The following is a 16,993-nucleotide window of genomic DNA, read 5'->3' on the forward strand; positions in this document are numbered from 1 at the left end:
CACGGTTTAGGCTACTTTTTTTTTTTTGGCGACTTTTCGTTGAGAAGTGTTTCCTGCATAGCTTTCTTATCAATATACTTGTATAGATTTTTTAATATCTTACTGATATTTTTGCCATAAATGTTTTCATCCGAGCCACTCATATATTTCCTCTTTGTGAGTTGTGGAAAGTTCTTGTTTTTACATTGTTTTACATTGTTGTTATGCACTTGCATTATTCTCAGCAGAAAAAAACGCGAATTTTACGCATTGTTTAAATTTTATTTTCAGAAACGAGCAACAATATGTCTTTGCTCTCTTGAGTATTAAACAAATCTCGCCAGCTCATGTCAGGATGGCCGAGCGGTCTAAGGCGCTGCGTTCAGGTCGCAGTCCACTTATGTGGGCGTGGGTTCGAGTCCCACTTCTGACAGGATATATTTTTTTCTTTTCTATCAATAAATTTTTGGTCAATTTATTTTTAAACTCTTCTTTAAATCGACCATTCGTCCGATATCGAATAGGTGAAAGGTACATCTTGAATTTTTATATCTCCGTTTCACAGAAACTAACAAGATTATATTAGATCCAAGAAATGTAACAACGAATGTTGTTCATTTTAATTAATACGAAAGGAACGGTAAACCATTCATAATAATTTGTATATAGGATTCTATTTTTATTAGTTAATAAGCAACATTTATTTAATCAAATACACTTTGCTTTTTTTTTATTTAACAAAAATACTAGACTAATTTTTCAATATCGTTTTTAAATAGAATAGATTAAAAATGTGATCCCACAAATAGCTAGGCCCGAACTTGCGACTAATATGCAAATGAATGTTTCCCTTATTCGTATATTTAAATCAATTTACGTGTAATTAAAAAGAAACAATCTCATTATATTAAACTTACATTTATAAATTTAATCGATGGTATTAATTGTATATGAATAGCATAATCAATGGTGAACAGTAAATAGTTCCAAAGCAGATTCATATTAAACAGTAACGATTCATCATCTTACGATAGACGTAACGTTATAAAATTACACAGTTGAGGGAAGAGGAAAGAAGTTGGTTAAAAAAAAAAAAAATANAAAAAAAAAAAAAAAAAAAAAAAAAAAAAAAACAAGAAAAAATAAGGAAAAAAAAAAAGGAATGTTATCGAGGGATACGCGAAGAGAAGGAGGCGTTCATGAACGCACACGCATTTCATTCTTGCACATTCCTGCGTTATTTCTCGGTGGACTGTACTTTTCTGCATGGGAAGCCGAAGGATGAGGCGGAGAAGAAGAAGTAGAAGAAGAAGAAGCAGAAGAAGAGAAGAAGAAGAAGAAGAAGGAGGTGGTAGAAGGAGGGGTGAGGAGGAGGTGGAGATAACCTTGGTTAGAACGTAGACGAGAATAGGGGTAACATAAGGCCAAAAGATAGATGCAACTTAAACGTATACGTATATTGCGAACCCACAACGCAAACGGAGAAAAATCAAACTCGAACGGCATATCCTAGCCGTTCGCGAAAATCTTTTATACGTGTGCGTTCGTGTAAATGCGTGTGTTTGTTTTTTAAAAAGGCTTATGAATATGCATGAGATAGAAGAACTTGGAATTAGAAGAAGAAGAAGAAGAAGAAGAAGGAAAAGAGAGAGGTATACCAGGTTTAAAACTCTCTTTCCGACATTCGAGAAGCATTATATTTTATCGAAACGAGATTCTAAGTAAACGGAGAGAAAGAGAGTGAGAAGGAAAGAAAAAAATAAAAGGAGAGAAACAAAATGGAAAGAAAGAAAGAAAGAAAGAATATTGTTTGGAGGATTTCATTTAGATAAGGAGATTTACACCTTCCAGTTCTCTTTCTCTCTCTCTCTTTTTCTCTCCTTTTCTCTCTCTTTCTCTTCGAGCCATAAATGCTTGACATTTACGAAGAGTCGTGCATCAAGCATATATACTATTTATATAACGAGATTTTAACAAGACATTTGTAAACTGCGCGCGGATATCTTTTGTTCGCACGTGCCGCGAACTAACTTTGCAAAAAGGAGAAAGAGAGGAGAAAGATTTCTAATTTTTAGAGACCTTGGTAAGGTTCCAAAATGGCAAACGGATCTTTCACAACATATTTAGCAACGATGATTTGCTATAATTGTTTATTTGATTATTTTTAGAATAAAAGAATCTTAAATATAATATATCTACGTATGTATATACATATACATATATATATATTACTTTTGTACAATCGATGTCATCGATCCAATCTATGAGCAATGGTAAATACGTGTGTGTACACATACATGTAAGTATATGTATAACGATGCCCCGCAGCAAATTCGTCTCTTCTCATCTTCTTCGGACAGGAACATCTTCCACGAAACGTCTCCGAAATTGGCCGAATGCGTTGGAGAGTTCGCACACACGCTTCGTTCCACGTTTTCGCTCGAGCTCGTGCGCGCAACTCGTCCGTCACAGACGAACGCGAGCGTGGCGCGAAGATTTATCAAAATAAATAACGAGGCCTACATGAAAGTTTAAAGGCTGCTAGCTGGCACACATACGCCAGTTCATACGCAACGCAGTGCCGCGCTCTGTTCTCTCCCCTATGCTGCTCTCTAAGTAACCTTGAGAGTCGTTGAGAACCGACGGCCATCTTGCCGAGAGATGCACTTTTGTTTTTTGCCCGTGTGCAAGACTCGCGTTCGCTGGTCTCCGTCCGGTTTCTATCTCTCTCTCTCTCTCTCTCTCTTTCTTTCTTTTTCTCTTCTGGTCCGCTCTTCTATCTCTCTTTTTATTCTAACTCTATCTCTCTTTCTCTCTGTCCGTCTATCTCACTTCTTCTTTCCTTCACTCTTCACTCTTTTTTCTTTTTGCTTAACGTTGCTCGTATACTCTTTCTTCTCTCTTTCTCTCGTCATCTTTCCTTCCTCTTTACTCTCTTTTCTTTCTGCTTCACGTTGCTGGTATACTCTTTCTCTTTCTCTCTCTCTCTCTCTCTCTCGCTTTAGCTGTCGTCCCCCATCTTCCTCACTCTTTCTCTCTTTCTCTCATTTACTCTTTCTTTTTCACTCTCGTCTCGTCTCGCCTCGCCAAAGCTCACGGCAAATCACGCTGGTGTTCTCCATCCGTTCGTCCTACATGCCTCCTACCACAGATTACAGGCAGAATGCAGGCAGCCTTCTACAGTTTCTCACCTCTTTCTATATTCCCTCCATTCTTTCACCTGCGACGGAGTTCTACTCTATCTCTTTTTATTTTCTCTTCCTCTTTCTCCTACCATATCTTTCTCTTTCTATCTCTATCATTCTATCTCCCTTACTCGAGGCCTCATTCCGATTGGACCAAATTCATTACGCACGACCAATCACCTTCGATCATTCTTCGTAGTATGAATACACCTATTATGTCTTCCATATGTATTCAAATTTATTTATGTATTGATTTCTCCAATTTTCACAATCGGTAAAAGAGTTAATGTCGAATCTTGTAAATTTTTTGTTTTTATTGATTTAATTTCGATCTTACAATTAATATTAAATAGAAACGATTAATATATGTCATTAATTTTATTTTTCTTAAAGCTCCGTGCTTACCACTATTTGTAAGCATTGAAATATTCGATGATTATTTATCAGAATATATTGCTACATTAATTACGATATGAATTATGTATAAGTGTATCAATAAATGTATATATTAAGATACATACGTACAACCTCGAGTGTGAACATTGATACATTACTTACATGTTGTGTTGTACCAATGGGAAAGGATAAATTAATATGTGTCGTATAATTCATAAAAATCATAGAAACATTCGATATTTTTAACCTCAATGTAATTACATAGAACATAACTGTCTAGTCAGATATAATAAAATAAATTTGAAATTATGAATATGAAACGTAAGAAAAATTATTGGAGTAGTATTATGAATTGTTTTAAATAGCTGAAAAAAGTGAGAAATGTAAATATACGACCAATAAAATTCGTCCAATTTGAAAATTTCGATAATCGACAACTTCCAATTTAGAATGTACTGTATTACCGTATCGTATTTTATATCGATTGGTAGATATTTGTAGAAAAATTTATATTCGTCGCGTGGAAACTAATGCTAAATGCTATCTCAACGTGTACGTTCGATTTAGAGTCTTCGACAGCTTCACGAGTTTGGAAGTTTAAAACGCGCATGCGCGGTAACAGCGTGCGCGCATCCGTAAACACACGGACCCTTTAAAAATGCAGGAAGGCACAATTTTAGCCTTGCTATTTGTATCCGATCGTTCCTTTCATAATCTCCGTTTAAGTTTCCAACGAATCAGCTAGAGATTATTTGCGTTTTATAGTAATAACGGTATGCTACTTATTTTTCATTTAAAAATCAAATATTTATTATATATCTCGAATAATTTATTCTTATCGATCGAGATTTGTTTAATCTCGATATAAATTAATAGTCAAGCGTATGGTAGATCGTAAAAAAATATTAACTTCTATGTAAATAATCATTGATCGTGAAATTTACTCGCGATATCATTTTCTTAACCAACAAATTTATTGATCGACATATAAAAGAGGTTATTACATTTTTCTATGTAAACGTATTTAATTAGAAATAATACGAATTTGCGTTCTATAATTGTTCAAAGTCACGAAATGATTTGGTATAGTATTCTTTTTTTTAAAACCTACTCAAATGTAACGATTAATTTTAATCGATCGAGATGTTTTTACAAACTTAATTAACGATAATAATTCTAGTATGTGCTGTAATACACAGAGAATACAGATTCGCGTTCCATAATAATTGTTGATCGTCAAAGTCATTTGAGTACGTGGCATAAAAAAAAACGTGAGTAGATCGAGCGATTCGTCGTTAGAAAGAAAGAAATAAAGAAAAATATAAAGCAAAAGAAAGAGAAAGAGAAAGAATAAGAAAAGGAGAAGGAGATAGAGATAGTGAGAGTGTAGAGAGAGAGAGTAAGAGGTGGGGCGTTCTCGGTCGCGAAGTGAGCTCGTTGGTTTTGCAAAGAAGAGAGAGAGAGAGAGAGAGAGAGAGAGGATGATAAAATGCGCGAAAGAGTGAGGAGGAAGGGGAGTAGGACGACGATGGCATCGAAATTTCATGCGTCGAGAGGCGGGTGAAAGAGACAGGGTCAGTGGCTGGTCTCACGTCGTTCGAAGGAGGCACCGGTGGCGCCACCGTCGAGGCCGGCGGCCGAATCGGTAAACACGCGGCCGGCGCACGAGTCGCGTCAAGCGCCGCCGCAGTCGCGCGCTTGCACTCTCAGCGGTGAGCGGAGTCTTCTAACGTGCGTAACACATAATACACACGGAACGCCGGACACACGTCTCTCTCACACAATCAGTGGTACATATACATATATATATATATAAACGTGAAAATACATACGGCATATATAATACAATAAATATACATACATATATATATATATGTATATATATATATATACTACGTGAGCCTATGTTTTGTGTACATAGAAGACGCGCACTGGTGGTAAACAAACACACACAGTATATCCATATATATATTTAGAGTATACACAGAACACGTACACAGATACAGATTTACGCAAAATATACATAATATACAATATTATCAATATATTTTCGTGAAGTTTTCATTGCTCCGTAACGCAAGCACACAAGCACGTTAGCACGTACCCAATTAGGGTTGGAAAAGAAAGAAGAGGCGTGTTAGTTTTCTTCAAAGTTCCCTCCTTCAAAATCGACGTCCCGTGAGAGACTCAAATCGTGTACGCGTGCTGTCCCTCTCTTTCTTGTCATCGCGTCGTCGTCGTCGTCGTCGTCGTCGTCGTCCTACTACTACTCCTCGTCATCGTCGTAGTTGTCGGTGTCGTTCAGATGAACGAGAGAGGCTAAAGAGAGAACCCTCTCCCGCGGTGTCTTCGTCGTGTAATCGTCGTCGCCGTCGTCGTCGTTGTTGTTGTTGTCACCGTCATCGTCGTCGTTGACGTCGGGCGCGCGCTGCGAGAAAAGAGAGAGAGAGAGAGAGAGGGAGAGAGAGAGAGAGAGAGAGAGAGATAACGGCACGGTCGGTGTGACAAGACAAGTACACACAACGTCGTTAAGATAGAAGAGAAGGAAGCTGACAGAAAGAGAGAGAGAGAGAGAGAAAGCAAGAAAAGAAGACTACGAGATTCGGAATCGGCGTGTTTTCGTTAAAAAATAATAATTAATATTAACGACAAAATTACATTTAATAAAAAAAAAAAGAGATAGAAAGGGGGGGATAGTAATCGCGTTGTTTTTTTCTCTCGCATAGTTTGATTATTTCAACTACACGGTTAATGCGGGGCTTCTTCATTAATCAACGTTCGTCTCTTCTTGGATGTGTGCGCATAAGAAATACAAATTCAAAAAACAGGAGTAGCTCGTGGAGAAGAAATAGAAGAAGAGGATAAAAGAAGAATACTAATAATTATAATAATAATAGTGCCGTGTGTTTACACGTGTTTTGTACAGTGTCAAGTGTTAACCAATCACAGGGAGCGGAAGGAGAACGACACGGGTGGACGACAGCCAATCATCTTATTTCTTCTTTAAATTACGGACAGTGTTGATCTCGCGGGCTGTCGAGATTTCACTCTGGATACGTCGTTATGTGAGTAAAATCTATATTTATATTTAATATCATTGACATTTCCTATCTATTTTCTAATTGTTACACACGCAGCAATACCACGATTATTTGTTCACATCTTTCATTATATTTTATTAATTTTCTATCTCTGTGTCCTTGTGTTTTTTTGTATCTCTAATTCTTTTCACCATATTCGTTTATTCTTATTTTCTTTGTTTTTTTTTCTTTTTTTTTGGTAAGAATGTCATTCGTGTTTACGTGCTAACGAGAGTGGTGAGGTAGGTTTGCGAATGCGTGCAAGCTGAGAAAGAGAGAGAGAGAGAGAGAGAGAGAGAGAAAGTGTAAGGTGCTCGAAAGGGTAAAGAAGGGTGGGAAGGGAAGGGGGTCGTTCATTTGCCGACGAAGGTCCATTCGGCACCACGCGGACCGCCCATTGGCGCGTCGTCTCGTGTTCCAGAGACTTACTCGACTCTCTCTCTCTCTCTCTCTTTCTCTTTTACCTTTTGTAGGTGCATACACATACGCACACACACATATGTATATATACATATATTTACAGTAATATACTTGGAAGATACTTGTGTATACTATGTATGTAAGTAATGTGTGCTACTGACTTTGAACCCTTTTTGAAGGTCCTTCGTCAAGAGGTATTGCTGCGGTCTATAAATTTGACCTTATAGTTAGATAAATTTCTAATACGATAGAAGTTTTCTTCCACGAATAAAATGATTTAATGCAAAATAAGATGGCTTTGAGTTAACTTTCCATAATTAAATAAAATTAATTTTATACAACATATATATGTGTGTATAGAGTATATTTTCAGTATTAAAAGACTTTCACTTAAAAGAAACTTTCTTGTCCTCGATTTTTTTTTACTTAACCTTGATCGTGATCTATTTCAAGTGTATGTAAATATTACTTTGATTTTTGCTAAATAAAAGTAAAAGATTATATTATATGTAGATTAGAAAAGCGTATTTTTATATATATATATAAGGAAATATTTACATATTTTCCATTTTGTTTCACGTGAACTTCTTATCCAATCGCGTGCGATGTTCATTAATAGCCGAAAAAAGTAATAACGAATGATAAGCTTGGAATAGGTTTGAAAGGAAATTTTCGGAATATATAATATGTCGAAATGAAATCAATCAAAATCGAGAGATCCTCAAGTGAAAGTAAAGAAGCAAATAAAGTGGGAAAAGCATTGATAAAAAAAAGTGTTATCGATATTTACTTGCTTTTAAAATGATTAGGCACGCGGTAAAAAGGTCATTGTCATTTTTCTTCTCTGTTTCTCTCTCTCCTTTTATTTAAATCTTTCTCTCTTTGAAGGATATAGATATAATGTTGATTACATAATTTAAATTTAAATATTTAATCAATTATTTTTTGTATTTAATTTTATTGTAGAAGTCAATAATTATAGCGATAAATTTATAATTGAAAGCTATGAATATTAAAATTGTTTGATATTCAATTATATTTATTTATAATTAAAATTATTAATAATTATTTGTAATTATTTTTTCTAATAAAATACGAGAGCAGGCTGGAAAGTTTGAAACTTTAATGAAAAAGAAACTTTTAGTTTTGAAATAATCAAGATTCAACCCTTCAATACCTTTAAACCCCCACAAACCAAGTGTATATTTAAAAATAAAAACTTAGAAACAGTATAATACATATTTATACTTCATTTTATGTCACTAAAAAAAAGAATTATGTGCATATAGTTCGCGAATTAAGAAAAATAAGCTATTACCTTTATCTTGACTCAGCAGTTTGTCCTATTTCGCTAAGTGTCTTGTGTTCTACAATATATACCATACTAATTCCTCCTGTTCTCCTGATACCAAGGAAAACATAAGTCCAGAGAGAGTTCTCGTCTGGTTTTCTCTTTCTTGCTCGAGAAAAGGAACTTATGAAAACATGTTCATCCGTATTCTTAATTATCGTTGTCTTCATTTTATATATATAAAAAAAAAAAAAAAAAGGATGCATTAGAAGTATTTGATTTTTCATTAGGTTTCACCAAACTTATGCAAAAATTACAAAATTCTCAAAATGACAAATAAATTATTTAAAACACGGTACTGTTTTATTATTCGAACAAACGTTAATAAACAAAACAAACAAATTTTAAATAAAAATAATGAAGTGGAGTATTCCTCTTGAATCTTCTCGAATAGCCTATCGTTGACATATTTTTTTCTTATGTAATGTTAATAAAAAAGAAATGTATGTAGACATTCTTAGATAGCGAGAAGAATGATAAACAAAATAAAAAAAGGAAAGAGAGAGAAAGAGAAAGAGAGAGAGAGAGACAGACAGAAGATGAAAGAAGTCCCATCGTCTTCTTGATATTATCCGAAACTCGGATTGATAGTGTTCGATAAGCGAATGCGAACTCTTCTAGAGTGATAAGAGAGCGTGCATTATCTCGGTTGCACATTTGCGGCTTATAACAGTGTCGTCGAACCGTGAGGACGTATCTAATGTAAGATAACGAAAAGATCTTTATGATTTCGCAATATTTTTTCTTCTTCTTAATTTTTTAATTTGTAATCATTGTTAATTTACTTACGACTCGATCGATACACATAATAAATATACGATGATGAATTAAAAAATGTCTTGATCCTATTCTTTTCTAAATATTTTGAAACTATTACGTTAAAATGTTAAGACGAGAGTTTGACCGAAAAACCAAACCAAAAAAATTGCTTTTACATTAGCCTCAATACTTTTCAATTCACCCACGATTATTTCTTAATGTATATATAAAAAATATGGGATGATAAATAACGCGCAAATAATCGAGAAAAATGTAATGAGTATATCAACATAGAAGCGATAAAAAAAAACACACACGCACAAGAAACAAATTGCTTACTTTTAATTTATTTTTAACGATTGAATCTACCGCGTTCAGTGTAATATTGAGATTTCATTTCATTCGTATACGAGTTTGTGTATTATTTTATATATTAATATTTCTTATATTTGAACGCGAAAAATAATTTTTTATTTCGATACTCGCTGTAATAAGTATAATAAATAAGTACGCGTGCATGAATACTCATACGCATATGGTAAAGTAAACGATGAAAATTAACGAATATTATCATGTCGATATCAAATTGTCGATCTCTTTTGGCATAATTTCTCGCATTATCTAAGGTAAAGATTTGTTTTTCGAACAGTGCCTCTCAACCTTATCGCTTTTGCAACAATAAGACTCGCCAATATAAAAACTCGATTGTCTATCTAGCATAAGCAAATATATGTGCAGTAAAAATCTCAATTATTCGAATTAATAGAAAGACATAATTGTTCAAATGAAGGAATTTTCGTATAATAGTACACCCACACTTATTATGAGTGTGCGATTCTTGTATATTTAAAAAAAATACGTGGGTGTATTCAAAAGTTTTGAGCTTCGAAAAAGCCTTTATTTATTTATTTATTTTCTTTTTAAATAAAAGTAAAAACTTAATCATTTGTCTTGAAATTTTCTACAAATATGCAAACCGCAAAAATGTTTGTACAGGTAATATATTATTGATGAAACTTAAATCTAATCTTTTGCGTTTAATCAAGATGAATTCACTGTAAGATCATTTTTGTCACTATTCTTTCGAGGATGAAGAAGAAAAAAAAAATAAAATAATAGAGAATAGATACCAAAGAAGCCATATCCATGCATTATCCGTGTTTATCTAGAAACTAGAAAAAGCAAACTGCTTCCCCCTTTTTCCGATATATTGCAGTAAAAGATAGCAACGACCGGTAGAATAGTTATATATGTACTATATATATATACGTAAAAAGAGAAAAGAAAATGAAGTAGATGGATACTACATGGAACGTATTCATAAGAATTACAAAAATTTATAAATTCTCGAAATGTTTTATTGTATATTGATATACGATACTGTATTAGAGTGAGTAAAGAAAAAAAAGATTTTGTTTAAAAGTAAAAAAAAATAAATAAGTCGAAGGTTGTGTCAAAGAAGAAGAAGAAGAGAAAAAAGAAAAGGATGAATAATGCTGTTGGAAAGAAACGATGACCCGTTGACCCGGCCATATCTTACAAGGGCAGGACCATTTACGAGAGGCTCATCTCAGATTTCTTTTTTTTTTTCAAACTTTGCACACTTGCAAAGTGTCCATGAGAATATATAAAATATATTCTACAATACTTTTTTTAAAAATACAGATCTCCAATCGTTTGCGAACTAAAAATTGGGGGTAGATATTTCGCTAACAAAATTCTTATATTCATTTATTGCGTTATTTGCGGTCGGGTATTTTGTAGAATGATCGGGGAATCCCCGGACGGGACATTAGGGACACGATACTGCATCCTAACCTATTACGCTATCGAAGAAAAAAAAAATAAGTGTATATGAGAATTTTGTTTGAGAGAAATTTCTACCCCCTCACCCCGCCACAATTTTTTCGTAAACAGTTGAGATCTGTATTTTTTGAAAAATGTATAATGTCTATTCTCACGGAGTATTACAAGTGTGCGTGGAAAGTTTGAAAAAAAAAAAATAACTGATACGTAGTTCTCTTAAATGGTCCTCCCCTTGTTAGGTAGACTGCAACTTCATAGCATTTTTCGCCTTCTCGTTCCGTCGAATCAATAACCTGCCTCCGAGAGATTTCAAAGTTTTAAAGTTGCGGCCCGATGCGTCGCACGTTATATTCATCCTGTTTTATCGACCGACCTGATATAAACGATTTCCACTTTATCCTCTTCAACTTGTTATTTTTACATCGAGATCGTTCCTAAATTTTTACTTCTTCCGGGATAATCGGAACATCCCATTCTTAAATCCGAATTACGTTTTATCTTTTCTTTTATTCTTATCTTCAGTACTTTTTTATTTTTCTTAAATATAGAATTCTATGTTTGAATTGTGGTTGTATGTACGAAATTATGAAGAAGATGGAAGCGTTAGTAATTATTCAAATCAGCATTCTTACAACGAGATGGATCAACATTATGACGCGTTGATTTAAATAAATTAATTATCCTTTTCTTTTTCTAGTGAGAGTAAATTTTGTGTGTGCCAGTAATAGTAAGTTTATTTTAACTTAAAAAGTTTCGAAAAGAAAAAGTTTAAAGTTTTTCTAAGAAAGATCCATATTAATTATTAAACAAATTTCTTGATCCATTAAAAAAATTGTTGGGCCGATTAATCCTGGAAAATAATGAGAGAAAATATAAAAAATATAATCAAACAATTTTTCAGACAATATCAATTTTTTGATAACAAACATTTCTCTCTTCTTATCTTATCACAGTGATACACATTTATTTATTTTTTTAGCCTTTAATTTTCTGTTCATTCGTTCGTTGATTTTTTACCAAATAATAAAAAAATCAATTCACCGTACAACAATTATACCAGGTATTAATTTTTTTTATTTATCGGCAGCATAATTACGAGAAACAATAATATCAATTAATCGTTCTGAAAAACGATTAATAAAAGCTTGCTATTTTCAATGAAAACAGATTTCATGCATAGTTTTGGATGATTCGATCGATCGTTTTAAATCGTTTAGAAGAGAGCATTATTGTTCACGATATTGTTACAACCGATTTAATGGTTATATTTTCTTCATTCTTTCTCTCATTTGTTTTATATTCGTAAAAGGTAAATGTGCGTGCTTTCATTATTATTATATTTATTTTTTCGGTTTAATATGATACACAAAGCAAACACGTAAAACACGTTCAATATCATTTTAATTTAAATTCATGATTATTTCGTCGTATTCAATATTCAAACAAAAATTTCATCGTTAAGTCGTATTATATGAAAAAAAAGCGGGCTTAGCTAAAAGTTAATAAGCTGCTTATATTTAAAAATCTTTCGGAAAAATGTTTCACGAGAAAGAATATATTTTGTATTTTTATTCAACGCGAATGAATGAATGGCTTAATTATTATCCTTTTTCTTTCTCTCTTTCTTTTCTTGTTTACATTTCTATCAGTATTTCATTGGCTTACATTAGATTGAATAAAAGCGTAGAGGTATTTATTAGAAATTCCGTCGTCTAAAACACCGGACGAAATTGGGCCACGTTCCTATTCCCCGTTCCATGTTTTCCCTCCGCCTTCTCCTTCTCTCCCCCGTTTCCGTCATCCTCCTGCTCTCCTTCTCTTATCCAAACGCTGACGTAATCACGTCATGCATCGTCTGGTGCATCTTACTGATCTAATGTTTTCCGAGCGATTAGTAACTCGAGGTCGTGTTATTAAAACGTATTTTAACTTTGGTCCCCGTGTTGTCCTCAGCCCCTTCTTTTTCCTTTTCCTCCTCCTCCTCCTCCTCCTTCTCCTTATTCTTCTTCTTACTCATATTCTATTCCTCTTACTATACCACGTTTCCTAGACGGCACAAAGTCGCATAGATAAGAAGGAGAATGAAAAAGAGGAAGTTAGATTAGGATCTCGAGCAAATGTGTTTCGACGAGTATTTTTATTCTTTCCCCTTAACCATTTCTTTTATTTTTCTTTCGAACATCAGCTCCTTTTTTACTATTGAATTGAAATTTAAACCGAGATAGAATTCCGAAATAACGCGTGGCATCTTTTCGATGCCACGTTACTATTCTCGTACTATTTTCTATCTTTCTGTTATTCCTTTCCATTTTTTTTTCTTTTTTTTTTTATCTCTTTCCATTATCTTTGTTGAACTATAACATAACTTTAAAGAAAGTATTGTCGGTACGTACCTAATCCACCATTTTGAAATTGTAAAATCGCTCGAAAGCTATTTAACATGACACTTTCGTACCGAGGTATATCGTATCGCGTTAAAAAGTCTACGTTTGTTGTGATCTTTGATCAAGATTATGATATATGTTAAAATCTAGACGATTGTAGAGAGTAGTTAACCCGTCTACTAACTGTACTTTCTATCTTGATTATTAGGTAAGTGTGTACTCATATTTGAAATAAGATGTGTCCAATTAAAAACTGAACAAAACGATTCAAACGATGTCTCCCTCTCTCTCTCTCTCTCTCTTTCTCTTTCTCGTTTATCGTCTCTTGAAAAGACAAGAAAAAATTATTGCAGATAAGACATTGACCAAGCGCAGGTGTTAAATGTTCAAGAGAAAGTAGATCATCAATTTATATCTTCCTTTTTAATTCGTGTTTAAACTTGATAACGATTGTCGTTGTTCGGTTTACCAGTCGATAAAGTATTTATCTACTACAAACTGTTGGCCATAAAGCAATAGAAAACAAGTATTATTTGTTCTCCTTCATCAAGCACTTCACTGATCGATCTTGAAGGTATTTAACCACTGGATACACCATCAGAGAGTGTCTCTATATACATATCTGTAATAGTATATCGCACGTATACATTTACCATTCGTTACCCACACATATACAAAACTTTCTCCCATTTGATGCATTTAACATGAGATACCGTTAACCAACGCATTCGGGTGACCGTCCAGATAGTCTCGTTCAAACCGTGTGAACTTGCTCACACGCGAACGAAACAGCCATGGTTGTGAGTTTTATAACTGTCCAATTGCTTAATCGATAACTATACGTTAATTTCTTATAATAATGTTCGTTGGTGTTGGTAACCAAGCTAAGAAACTAAGATATACATTTTTTGTGTGTTGTATATTGTAATACTGGATTGGCCAAACGTTATTTTATTGGCAGTTTAGAAAAAGTTCTTATCTTAGTTAGATTATTTTAGAAATCAATTACACTTTTTGGGATTATTTTCTTGTTCAGTTTATAGATTATGTTTATTAACCAATACTTGTAGCCTTACGATCCGGTAATTTAATAAATCAGTCTAAAAAAGATTTGTTGACCTACTGCGTGATTCTCTTCTCATAAATCCTGTTAAGATTCAAGATACATTCTTATTGATGAAGATATAACCTATCCATCGTGATCGAAGAAAGATACATAACATTTTTGAAATGAAATGATTCTTCAGTGAAGTTAAATAAAAGAGGATGATACTATTAATCTTGCTGAATACATCGTAACAATAAGATTTCATTTCACTGGTTAAAGATAAAGTTAGAACGGATCAAGATAATCATTTGTTATTGCACACCACTGTATTAAATTCCATCGAGGAAAACTATGCGATGTTCATAAACCGTACTTTTACATGGATCGATGAATACACTTAAATCTCAATCGTAATTATCTCCTGTTTCCATAATCAAAAATACCGTATGTTCAATAAATTTCATGGAAAAAAAAGAAATCAAGATTATTTCATTTCTCTTTTTACTACTAACACTATATATAATTATCTAAAATAATTGTGAGAAGTTTAGAGATTATAAAGTTGTTGAAAGATGACCACCACTGGCAAGAGACCCTACTTGCAATAAAGGTCAATAACTATTTGTCCGCCAAGCTACTTACGCAAGTGTCGGGTAAGGTGCCAGGTATTTTTGACTGATTGCCCCCCACACTATCTGGGGTCACTGCGTTAACAAACTGTTGCAAATTAACCCTCGCTCCTGGCACTTTTCCGAATTATCCGTATCCACAGTATTGAAGTTTCTCTTTTTTCATTTTTTGTTTTGTTTTTCTTTGCAACAAACACGAAACGATAATTTAACATTTTTCCTTAAATAATTTGATATTATCCGTTAGATTATTCTTATTTAATTCGCGCAAATTTTGATGACAAATTTTTCTAGTATCGCGTGACAGTTGATCTATGCACGTGATTATGAAACTTCAATCTTTTCAAGATGGCGCTTACGGTTATGACCGAAGAAGGAAATATCGTATTTACGATCACGTTTTCCATTCGCTGTTTGCTATGCTGTCTCACCTTCGCACTGTGTGATCTTACAAGCGTAGTAAGAGCAGCGTCACGCGTTCTAGAGTTAAATATCATTAACCCACTAACACGTTTGCGTGGAAGACCGTAGTCAATGTGGTCTCTTGAAACACGGCTACTGTACTATGTACATCGTATTTACTTACATATACATACGTGCATATGAGTATGATTCAATGAGATGAAAGACATTACTTGGATATAGAAATTTTCGTCAATTTTTTTTTTTAGAAATTATCGTCAACTTTGTTTTATCTCTTCTTTGTTTTTTTTTTTTTTTTTTTTTTTTAATTAAATAAAAAAGGAAAAGAAAGGATTTTTGTTTTCATATTCGAAGAATAAATATAAAGTATTTCCTCTTAAAAGTTTCTTATTGTCGATAATAGACCGAGGAATTTTTATCTTATTGTTAACGGAATTATCTCTGATGTGCCAAGTAGACTATATACATCGTGGTCACGTGACAATGGTTTGTAATCGAGATATTCTATTACGTTGAAACGTAGAAAGTCTCTGCCGTGCGAACCGTCGCACTTTCAAAGTTTCTATCGTCAAATTGAACGCAGAGTTGCAAGTACGTAAGCAATTAAATTCGGACCTATATACATTTTCATTTTATCGATATCCGGACGTTATTATTAAAAAAATTATTCGTAAAATGTATCCAAGTCGGTATTTAATAATCGTGTTGTTGATTTCAACGAGCAAATGAAAATGTATTTTACAATTTTTTCATCTTTTTTTTGTACTACGTATTTTGTAATATGAAAATATTGTTAATAGATTTAATTTTTCCATACTTTTTTTAGTCCATTAGGTGAACGTTAATTTTCATCCTATCTGCGAAATAAAACAAATTCAAATTGGTTTACGTGGGTATTAGTGCAAGGTTAGAATTGACCCCTTTGGAAGGACAGAATAATCGAGATTCCTTTCCTTACGATGATATAGAAAGTCGCTATTAAATCATTTGCGTTAAGTGCCAGCGTGTTGCAGTTTGCGCAATAAGAATTGCACGTCGTCGAGTCGGTTTTCACCTTTGCGGCTGTTTCGTCGTGTTGCAAGGGGGATCCATCGCCAATCAGTGTCATTTCTCTTTCCTTCCTCCTCTTAGTTCATTCCTTCTTGTCGATGAAAAAGAAAACTTCCTCATTAGATAAAATACCATCAATCATACCGCAATTATTCTCATAATCTCGACGAAAACGAACAGACTTTGTAGTTACTCAATATATTTCAAATACAACTGGATTCCATTTTGTAGACATCTGTAGAAAAAAAGAAAACAATAAAAGAGCATTTATTAATGATTAAAAGCAACAAAAATGTGATTTACGTATTAGGAAATAATACCAAAATGGCGTCACTTGAACGAGAAACTATATAAACGCGGGAAGAATGAATATTGGACCGTTCGAATTTAACCGCCAAAATTTGGACGAATCAGCGAACGATCAGGATTGAAGAAACAACCAACGACGACAACGACATCGACAAGACGAGTCGAAAGTTGGCG

The 16,993-nt window shown here is 33.6% G+C and overlaps 1 protein-coding gene and 1 non-coding gene across 3 annotated transcripts in view; both read left to right on the forward strand.

The window, feature by feature from the left end:
* The first annotated feature begins 328 nt into the window (after positions 1–328).
* Trnal-cag lies at positions 329–412 on the forward strand. The gene has a single exon. It is a non-coding gene; the product is annotated as a tRNA-Leu (tRNA).
* A 4,827-nt stretch (positions 413–5,239) lies between these two features.
* The window catches only part of LOC106785905 (ecdysone receptor), a 144,264-nt gene continuing 132,510 nt past the window's right edge, over positions 5,240–16,993 (forward strand). Inside the window, exon 1 of one of the 2 annotated variants that reach the window (XM_014746734.1) lies at positions 5,240–6,625. The gene's annotated coding sequence lies outside the window, so the exon portion shown is untranslated. The remainder of the gene's footprint in view (positions 6,626–16,993) is intronic. The other variant, XM_014746768.1, reaches the window with a different exon arrangement.

Source organism: Polistes canadensis, unplaced genomic scaffold, assembly GCF_001313835.1.
Source record: "Polistes canadensis isolate GaletaPanama2010 unplaced genomic scaffold, ASM131383v1 scaffold_3, whole genome shotgun sequence".
Classification (NCBI taxonomy): domain Eukaryota; kingdom Metazoa; phylum Arthropoda; class Insecta; order Hymenoptera; family Vespidae; genus Polistes; species Polistes canadensis.